The sequence below is a fragment of the Anomaloglossus baeobatrachus genome, chromosome 12 (assembly GCF_048569485.1).
Source record: "Anomaloglossus baeobatrachus isolate aAnoBae1 chromosome 12, aAnoBae1.hap1, whole genome shotgun sequence".
Classification (NCBI taxonomy): domain Eukaryota; kingdom Metazoa; phylum Chordata; class Amphibia; order Anura; family Aromobatidae; genus Anomaloglossus; species Anomaloglossus baeobatrachus.
In genome coordinates, this window is record NC_134364.1 from 20899539 (window position 1) to 20910932 (window position 11394).

Genomic DNA, 11394 nt, shown 5'->3' on the forward strand with positions numbered 1-11394 from the left:
ATATTATGTAGTTATATTTTTGTACATAGGGAGCAGTATTATAGTAGTTATATTGTACATAGGGGGCAGTATTATAGTAGGTATATTATTGAATATAGGGGCAGTATTATAGTAGTTATAGTCTTGTACATAGAGGCAGTATTATATTCTTGTACATAGGAGCAGTATTATAGTAGTTATATTCTTGTACATAGGGGTCAGTATTATAGTAGTTATATTCTTGTACATAGGGGGCAGTATTATAGTAGTTATATTCTTGTACATAGGAACAGTATTTAAATAGTTATCTTCTCGTACTAGGGTAGGAACTACTTTTGTGAAGCAAAGATGTGTTCAGCCTAGTTGTCATTTCCCTTACCCACTCCTGTTAATAGCTCATACTAACTCAGCTGGGGCTAAACTAAGATGTGGGGGGAAACATCCCTCCCCTAACAGTATCCCCTTTTGCCCTTTTTTTCTTTCTGACTCATTTACATATGTTAATATTAGCAGGTACTGATTTTTTTATGCCTTATCCCTTTTTTAATTTGTATTTTTATTGTATTTTAAAGTGCACAATCTTCCTATTATTTCTATGTAAAAACAAAACACTTCTGATCATACGTTCAGGCTTTTGAACTCATCATTTTGCTGTTACTGTAGAATATTGCAGGGTTTTTTTGCACGTGGAAAAACGCACATAAATAAGACATCAATGTGATCAAGCCCTAAAATTACAATGCACTATTTTGGTAGATACTTGTATATGAAATTTTGAAGGTGCGACTGATTAAAATGTTAAATTAAGTGACTTGGGCATTTATTGGGGGGAGGGGAGAGGCGCTGGTGCGGTGATATATTGATAAGACAGGTGTGTTGGAGCAGGGTGGAAAATTAAATTAAATTTCGGAACATGTAAGCTGACACTCACCCCCTGTTTAATGGTAAGGATCATAACCAATAAAAAAAAAAAATAAAGAAGGGCTGAGCAAATTTTAGAACAGGAGTCAAGGACTCACAGGTGACGATGATGCATTTCCGACTGGCACATTACCAGAAAAAATTGTCAGAAAATGTTATTTCTTTGAAAAATGTTTGTAACCATGAAAAAAAAATATTTATGTTTTGTATTTGTAATAAATTATTATTTTTTTGATTATTTTCTTGTAATTTGTGGCATATACGTAGTGACAATTTAACAAAAAAATACATAAAGAAATTCAGAGTTATTTATTTACTAGTTGTACTACCCGGCTTCGCCCGGGTTAATAACTGCTGTTAACAAAATAGAATGTATTAACAAAAATGTATTCTGCACACAAAAACCACAAAACAAATAGATAGAAATGTATATATCTCTCTGTGTCTCTCTCTCTATCTCTTTGTCTGTCTGTCTCTTTCCCTGACTGTCTCTGACTGTCTCTGTCTCTTTCTCCGTCTGTCTCAATCTCTTTCCCTGTCTATCTATCTCTTTCCCTGCCTGTCTATCTATCTCTGTCACTTTCTCTATCTGTCTCTTTCCCTGTCTGTCTCTTTCCCTCTCTTTCCCTGTCTGTCTCTTTCCCTCTCTTTCCCTGTCTGTCTCTTTCCCTCTGTCTGTCTCTTTCCCTCTCTTTCCCTGTCTGTCTGTTTCCCTGTGTCTGTCTCTGTCTCTTTGTCTGTGTCTGTCTAGTTACATGTCTGTGTCTGTCTCTTAACCTGTCTCTCTCTCTTTCCCTCTCTTTCCCTGTCTGTCTCTTTCCTTGTCAGTCTGTCTCTTTGTCTGTGTCTGTCTCTTTGTGTCTGTCTCTTACCCTGTCTATGTCTGTTTCTTACCCTGTCTGTGTCTGCCTCTTTCCCTGGCTGCATTGTGACACGCCAACATTCCATATAAGGGCGTGGCTGCGCATTCTTCTGAAGTTCTGGCTGCACTGTGGCTCCCAGCTCCATTCGCTTTAATGGAGGCAGGTTTTTTGGTGAATAACTGTAAAGCGCGGGGTAAAAATTTCCCCTCAAAACATAGCCTATGACGCTCTCAGGGTCCAGACATGTAAGTGTGCAAACGTTTGTGGCTGTAGCTGCGACGGTGCAGATGTCAATCCCAGACATACATACACACACACACACATACACACACATTCAGCTTTATATATTAGATTTACTAGCTGTGGTACCTGGCACTTCCCGGGATAGTAACTAAGTGTCTCTTTCGCAGTTTGCCTCTTTCCCACTCTCTCCCTCTCTGTCTGTCTCTCTCTGTCTGTCTCTATGTCTGTCTTTCTCCCTGTCTGCCTGTTTCTGTCAGTCTCTCTCTGTCTGTCTCTATCTTTCTGTCTGTCTCTGTATCTCACTGTGTCTCTCTCTGTCTGTTTCTATGTCTGTGTCTCTCTCCCTGTCTGCCTCTCTGTTTGTCTCTGTTTCACTCGCTCTCTGTCTCTCTCTCTGACTCTCTATAGGCCCCGCCACACACAGAGATAAATCTTTGGCAGATCTGTGGTTGCAGTGAAATCATGGACATATTGTTCCATTTGTACACAGCCACAAACCTGGCACTGGTTGTCCACAATTTCACTGCAACCACAGATCTGCCGCAGATTTATCTCTGTGTGACACAGGGCATTATCTCCCTGTCTGCATGTCTCGTTCCCTGTCTGCCTCTTGCTCTCTGTCTATCCTTCTGCCTCTCTTTCAGTCTCTCTGTTTCTATCTCTGTCTCTATCTCTCTGTCTGTCTGTCTCTCTGTCCCTGTCTGTCTCTCTCTGTCTGTCTTTCTCTATCTGTCTATCTCTGTCTGTCTCTGTCTGTATGTCTCATTCCCTGTCTGCCTCTCTCTGTCTTTCAGTCTCTCTGTTTCTATCTCTGTCTCTATCTCTCTGTCTGTCTCTTTGTCCCTGTCTGTCTCTCTCTGTCTGTCTTTCTCTATCTGTCTATCTCTGTCTGTCTCTGTCTGTATGTCTCATTCCCTGTCTGCCTTTCTGTCTTTCTGTCTCTCTGTCTCTCTCACTGTCTCTATCCCTCCCTCTGTCTCTCTTTATGTCTCTCACTCTCTGTCTCTCGTCTCTGTCTCTCTTTCTGTCTCTGTCTTTCTCTATCCAGCTCTCTGTCCTTTCTCTCTCTGTCTATGTCTGTCTCTCTCCATCAGCCTCTCTCTCTCTCTCTGTTTCTCTCTGTCTCTGTCTGCCTTTCTTTCTCTGTCTGCATTTCTTTCTCTCTGTGTCTGTCTCTCTCCGTCTCTCCACAGAAATCATATTACCTCACACATAAGCTTCTTATACTAAGAATGTCCTTCGTTGCTTATAGCAACCAACACAACTCTTATTACTGACCTGTAGCTAACAGCTCCATTGATATATTGATATTTATGTAAGCAGGCTTTTTGGCGAATAACTGTAATGTGTGGTGTTACATAGACTATGATGTTCCCTGAGTCAAACGAGGTGTCTGTGCAAACGTTTGTGATTGTAAATGCGACGGTGTGGATTCCTGTAGCGGATATACACTAAGCTTTAATATATATTATTATTTTTTTTTGTAATTTGTTCAATATACATAATGACAATTTAACTAAAAAATGCATAAAGAAATGTAGAGGGTTTTTTTACTTTAGTTTTCTATCGCTGTAAATATTTTTCTTTCCTTCTTTTTTATGCTTATTTTTTTAGGTTATTTGTGGATGAACGTTAGATTTTGGATGTTAAAAAAATAAACGTAATTGATGTAATTTACTTCAGTAAAGCAAGATTTAATTAAATTGGAGAATGTGTTGGAAAGATTGAAGTTTGTGGGATTTTGCCAGCTGGCAGCACTGGCACACAACGTAAGTGTCTGAAAAGGGTAAAATATTCACACTACAGACTTCAGGGGCCATTTTGTTATATTAGCCGAGGCAGCCATTTTGTATCATGTGAGGCGGCCATTTTATATCACGCTCCTATCATAGGGGAGGCAGGCGTCTAATAGTGAAGTCATCTCTCACATAAATTTAGGCGGCCATTTTACCTCATGTTCTGATCATAGAGAAAGTTTTATGGGGTTGATAACTTTGCAAATAAAAATTGATGCTTTTTATCTGACATCTATAGTGTTTGATAGGAACAAAATCTGCGTGTGACATTTATATTTTTTTCAAAGTTTGATCTCCACATGCTCTGAGGTAACAGGAGACGTGAGATGTCCACCAATCACTGTACTGCAGAGAAGAGCACCAGCCAATCAGAAGAGCTGTTAGTGTAGAGGTGACAGCTGATGTGGCGCCCCTGACCTGGTCAGGCACCACTGAGTACTGCACCCATGCTGGGGACAGTACAATACAGGTAATCCAGAAGGCTGACAGGGGTGTGGAACACAGGCGCATAGTGATCAGGTCTCACACATGTACCTATGAGAGGACCCCTGGGGATCCCAGGAGGGGGCAAAGCCTTGACCTTCACTGGAATAGTGGAGGGGGCCAAAAGCCTCCATCTCCTCTCAAGGGGTGTGGTGGAGAGTCTGGTTGCTAGGTGGCGTAGGCAAGAACAGGAGAGGAGGAGCAGTGAGCCAGTTCAGTGTAGAGTCCAGGGAGCTCAAGTGAGGAGCAGATCCCTGGAGCTGTGCAATCTGACAGCGTCCGCGCAGTGGCTACAGACGGGGGAGAACGGTCAACTAGGAGTGCTGCCTGAAAGCCAGCTTCAGCTAGAGAGTGCACGGAGTGGGAAGTAAGGAGACTGCTAGAGAGCACCAGGCCCAACCGGGCGGCAGATCCCGAAGCGGAGATAGATCCAGCTTTCTTTTGCTAAACCTGCCGGTGTGGGGCTCTCAAAGCCCACACCACAACACCACAAAAGCCGCAGCCACGTAACCGCAGTGAGGGCCCATAGGTCACAGGAGGCAAGCAGCTGGAGTGGCCTGGTCCGGGGAACAAGCACACGGCAAACAAAAGGGGGAGAGAGGCTGCAGCATCTTCCCTGGGTGACCCCCATAGGGACTCAAAGTCGGGGTCACCCCAAACCACCAAGGGCTAAGGAAGGCGAGTCAGTAGTCACCCTCATAAAGTCAGTCTGAAGGATACCTGGTTCCCATCTGGTTCATCCCAGCTACGCCCGGGTTACTCACCCTATCACCTGAAGTGAGTAAAAACCCTGAAAGACATTCTGCCTGTGTGGAGTTATTCTGCGCCTTGTGGTACTACAAACTTACACAGGGCCCTGGGGCTTGCCTCACTCTCAGGAGGCTATTCCAACTAACTGCACTCACCATCAGCCCCAGGCGTCCCTCAACCTGCAGTGGCGGTCCCCACTGACCGCAATACTGAGAGTGGCGTCACGACTACAAAGAAGATCTCCTACCTGTGACCAGAACCAGCTACGTGGAGTCCCTGAAGGTATGCACCGATACAACACCCGTGGGGCTTCACACTGAGGTGCTGAGCGCAGACAAATAAGGGAAAAGTATCTGAACCCAATCTGAGGAGAAAATGGCAGAGTAGGAAGGTCAGGAGCAGAATCATTCATGTCCCCCAGAAGATGGGGAGAGGGGACATGTTATATGTGCAACATAATGCCACCTACTAGTGTGTGAGGTAATGGTTATATGTGACCTTATCCCAACCAGCAATGGAGGACATAGTTATGTGAGAAGCCTGCCATCTGTATAAAAGGAAGGAGGGGAAAAGCCTGCCGCCGGTATATAAGGAGGGGGTTGAGAAGCCTGCAGAATATATATAAGGAGGGGGGTGAGAAGCCTGCTATCTGTATATAAGGAGGGTGAGAAGCCTGCTATCTGTATATAAGGAGGGTGCGCAGCCTGCTGCCTGTAAATAAGGAAGGGGGGAAAGCCAACCACCTGTATATAAGGAGGGGATGAGAAGCCTGTATATAAGGAGGGTGAGAAGCCTGTCACCTGAATATAAAGAAGGAGTGAGAAGCCTGTCACCTGTATATAAAGAGGGGGGTGAGAAGCCTGCCATCTGTATATAAGGAGGGTGAGAAGCCTGCCACCTGAAAATAAATAAGGGGTGAGAAGCTTGCTGCCTGTATACAGTGTGTCCACCCATATCCTGTCGATCGCCAGTAACTTGAGAACGGCGGCAGCTATAGGCATAGAAGTGGTGTCTAGGTATAGTAAAGTAGACATGCGCATCGCAATGAAACCACCTATAGCACCACCTGGTGGAAAACAACGGAGTTAGTATTTTTATCTCAAAAATGGAACGAGATAGAGAAAAAAAGTGAATTAAAAAATTGTAGGGCATCATCAATTCAATACGAATCGACACCTTGCATACAGAAATGCTATGATATGAAACCCATGACCCCACCAAAAAAAAACATTGAATGCTGGTCACGCATATGGCGCTCATTTAACTTTGATACTCAAAGTGGCCACTGTCAGCTGCAATGCACATCTGGACTCTGCACAGCATATTGTATCTTGCTGCACGTTGTACAATATGGCAGGTGACACGTTTGCACAAGAATCTGTGATACGTCGTCGTAGGTCCTGCAATGTTGGTGGAGGGGTCGCATACACCTGCTGTTTGATGTGACCTCACAGAAAGAAGTCCAGTGGGGTCAGGTCAGGTGAGCGGAGGCCACTCCACACAGCCACCATACCCAATGACTTGTAGGAAGGTCTCCATGAGGTATCGCTTCACATCCACAGCCTTGTGAGTTTTACACATTCGAATCATAGCATTTCTGTATGCAAGGTGTCGATTCGTATTGAATTGATGATGCCCTACAACTTTGTAATTCACTTTTTTTCTCTATCTCGTTCTGTTTTCGAGATAAAAATGCTAACTCCGTTGTTTTCCACCAGGTGGCGCTATAGGTGGTTTCATTGTGTAGCGCATGGCTACTTTACTATACCTAGACACCACTTCTATGCCTATAGATGCCGCCGTTCTCAAGTTAATGGCGGTGGACAGGATATGGGTGGACACACTGTATAAGGAAGGGGAGAGAGAAGCCTGCCGCCTGACTTTAAGGCCCAGTGCCCACGCTGTGTAGTTTTGACACGTATGTTCAGAAATCTGCAGCAAAATCTGCATGTCCATTGGGAAGCCAGCAAAGTCTGTGAGAATTCAGAAGTGCTGTGCCCACGTTGCTTATTTTTCCTTGCAGATTTGGTGCAGAAAAAAAGACATCTGCACCAAATACGCAAGGGAACAATACTCAACGTGGGCACAGGACTTCTGAATTCTCATAGACTTTGCTGGCTTCACAATGGACATGCAGATTTTGCTGCAGATTTCTGAACATACGTGTCAAAATCCGCAGCGTGGGCACAGGGCCTAAGGAGAGGGCGAGAATCCTGCCATCTGTATATAATAAGGGGCTGAAGACTGCTGCCTGTATATAAGGAAGGGGATGAGAAGCCGGCCTCCTGTGTATAAGGTGTATTTAGCGGAGTGTCCTATATAAATGGGTTTGGCATGTGTCCTTAAAGGTTTGCTGCTGCTTGTGATTTTTGGATCAGGTGTCCAGAAAAAAATAAAATGGAGACTGACAACCCTGTCATTGTACATAGCTGAGCAGGTTCAGGAGTTAACAGCCACTCCAGCGAGCCTGGCCGGCTTTAGCGCAGCGCCTACAAGCATAATAGAAAACAGCTTGTAAGCCATGTGCATGTTCTGCTGTCGATCAGCGGTGGTCGGTCAACAAGCTGTAAGCAAAATAAAAGCTTCAATATCTCAAGAACGGCTGCAGCTTTTAATATGCAGTAATTTATGATAAGACAATAATCTATCTATAAAGATGGCAGAATTCTATTAACCCCTTCCCTGGAAGCAAGTTTGTGCCTCTGCAGCTCCTTGCTGCAGCTCGAGAACGGCGGTAAGAAGCCACAATCTGGTGTCCTGATGAATTACATTACCCATGATTACACAATGTTTCTTCGCTTTCCACTTTGGCTCGCTCTGTAACTTTCAATCACCTTCAGATTTCACTCAACTATTTTTTTTCACTGGTAGGAAAATGAGTGAAGCTCAAAGCTATGAAGATTGAAGACATGATTATCCTCAAAGATGGACGCCTCGCACACCTCTACTGATTGATCTCTTCAGTGCCGCATTCCTGGATCGGTTTGTCTTATTTAGCATTTATTTTGAGAAACTTCAGTATTGTATAAGAAAAATCAGCCGCTACTTGGAAAATGTAACGGAAATCGCTTTCCTGTGATGATGGAGCTCCTCCGTACACCGCAGTCCTGGCATGTAGCACTGGCACACTGCGTCTGCGATCACTGGCCGTTCTGTGTCGTCATATAGCTCCGGCCTAGTTCTGAAGGGTAAAACCTCCTTCGTGCACAAATGTATATTCATAGCTAGAATAGTGGCCAACTTGAAGCTGGAGATGTGCAAATTCCTCAAAATTTGTTTTTCTGCACATTTGCAACGATCACCAGAGTTTATCATAGATGCCCCGAAAATACATTTATTATGTTCTAAGCAAAATAAAGGGACGGGGTTAAAAAGTAATAAAAAAATGATACCCCTGTATTCTGATACCACAGAAGCTCTGTGCCAGGATCTACGCTAAAGGCCACTTTACACGCAGCGATATCGCTAGCGAGCGTACCCGCCCCCGTTGTTTGTGTGTCACAGGCAAATCGCTGCCCGTGGCGCACAATATCGTTAGTCCCCGTCACACATACTTACCTGCCTAATGACGTCGCTGTTGCCGGCAAACCGCCTCCTTTCTAAGGGGGCGGTTCGTTCGGTGTCACAGCAGCGTCACTAAACGGCCGCCCAATAGAAGCGGAGGGGTGGAGATGAGCGGGCCGAACATCCTGCCCACCTCCTTCATTCCTCATTGCGGGCGGCCACAGGTAAGGAGATGTTCCTGGTTCCTGCGGTGTCACACGTAGGGATGTGTGCTGCCGCAGGAACAACGAACAACCTGTGTCCTGCAACAGCAGCGATAATCGGGAATGGAACGGCGCTTCAACGATCAACGATTAGGTAAGTAATTTTGATCGTTAACGTTCGTTCGTGTGTTTCACACGCAGCGACGTCGCTAACGAGGCCGGATGTGCATCACGAATTCCGTGACCCCAACGACATCTCGTTAGCGATGTCGTTGCGTGTAAAGCGGCCTTTAAGGCCCCGTCACACGCAACGGCGTATCTAACGATATATCGCCGGGGTCACGGATTCTGTGACGCACATCCGGCATCATTAGCGACATCGTTGCGTGTGACATGCACGAACGACTGTTAACGATGGAAAATACCAACTCGTCCATCGTTGACACGTCGTTCCTTTTTAAAAAATCGTTTATTGTTGAGCACGCAGGTTGTTCGTCGTTCCTGAGGCAGCACACATCGCTACGTGTGACACCTCGGGAACGATGAACTGCAGCTTACCTGAGGCCGCCGGCAATGAGGAAGGAAGGAGGTGGGCGGGATGTTACGTCCCGCTCATCTCCGCCCCTCCGCTTCTATTGGGCGGCCGCTTAGTGACGCCGCTGTGACGCCGCACGAACCGCTCCCTTAGAAAGGAGGCGGTTTACTGGCAACAGCGACGTGGCTAGGCAGGTAAGTCCATGTGATGGCTCCTAACGATACTGTGCGCCACGGGCAGCGATTTGCCCGTGACGCACAAACGACGGGGGCGGGTACCCACGCTAGCGATATCGCTGAGTGTAACACCCCCTTTACTCTTCAGATCTTCTGGTGCTAACTAGGTCCCACGCTGTCATGTGGGGTGCGACGCACGTCAATAATAATCAGATGAGCAGGGGCGTTGCTACAATAGGTGCACCGGTTGCAATTGCGCCCAGGCCCTGGAGCCTGGGGACCCCTAAATTCCCTTTGGCCTATATGAACAGACCAGTGCTTTTAAAGACTTGCAATATTTGAGGGCGCCATTGGAGCTTTTGCATTCGGACCCATGAGCTTTAAGTTATACTAATGCTGAAGAGCAAAGATTGGAGGGAGGGAAGGACCTGATGGGGCACATGAGTGACGGGTCTATGACAGGTGAATGTAATCAAATCCCAAACAAATTCTTTTCCCCTTTTTTTCTGAACTCTAATATAAATTCTATAATGTGCGCGCCCATATATCAAATCAATGACTTTGAATATAGCAGAGTCTCCGTTGTGACGGCCCCCAGTAAAGTTACGCTCCTGATGGCACCCATATTGGATAACACCCAGCTTTCCCAGGGACTGATAGATCACGGTTTCTCGTTCACTGACATCTGTCACTATATAAGGATATAATAATCCCAGTTATTACAACGTTATTCGCAGTCACTCATTGTTGGCACCGATGGGTATTGACCAGATGCTCCACACTGGTAGGAGGGAAGGCGGCATTAGCAGTTTCAGTGCAGCACTTTCACAGAACGTCTGCTGGCCAAAATAAACGAGTGATTGGCAGCGTTCTCCTGGACACAAGCTGCCGGCCGCGGGGCACTCGGTATATTTACAGAAGTCTATTAACCTTCAGCAGCACAAGAAACACAAACCTGCAAAATATTAATATTCTGTAATAATACAGGAGCTGCAAATCAAATGTGCCCCCTTGTTTGAGAGTGGATCCTGTAAGAGTCCGATATGATACTGTCACGAACCACCGGGGGGGTCACTCAGAAATCCCCCGCGCTGGCTACCAGTACGTCACAATCGGGGGGTAACAAGTGGGGGTCACCCCTCCTTTATACCTCCCGACCGACAGACAGAGCACGTGACGCGCTCTCTAGCGCCCCTCTTATAGTCAGGCCAATTATGGAATTGCCCGACAATAAGCAAGGAGGCCGCTATACTACTTATGCCGATTATTGAAGGGTCCCCGGTGAGAGTAGGGTATATATTCCCCCGACCTCCGCGGGCGGAATATATAAAACCTCCCCGAATCTCACTGGCCTCCCCACAATAATCCTTGGCACAACTCGCTGCCACCAACCGCTTCACGGTAACTATTAGCCGAACACACAGACGTGGGATTCAAGATCGAGATAACAGAACAGCCCAAGATTAATTATATAATTTAATCAGCCTAAAGCACACTAGAACTACAATATATACAATAGGGAATCTACAGAATATACATATGTCAGAGTACAGTTACAATCAAAGCATGGGTTACAAACAGGCATACACAGTTCCAGCAGTTACCTTGTGCGTCTGGCCACAGGGGGGCGCTGTAGGCCAGGTTTCTAGGATCCTTCCCACAGATGTTTCCTACACGTGACCCCCAGCGAAAGAACGCTGGAAAATGGCCGAAGTAGGGTTATCAACCTGGGCAAATCCAGGTCCCCTCCTACCTTCGTGACCTCAGAGGGAGCACTGCTCCACCCCTGGCTTGAGTTATGGACAATATCCCAACATGGAATATGGGCCATAACTTTGCCTGGGAGCGTCGTAGGCAGACGCCAACGCTCTCATTGTGACAGCTATGAATTTAGCTACAGAACGAGAGGACTCATGACTTGCCTACTAGTTCCCCATTGGC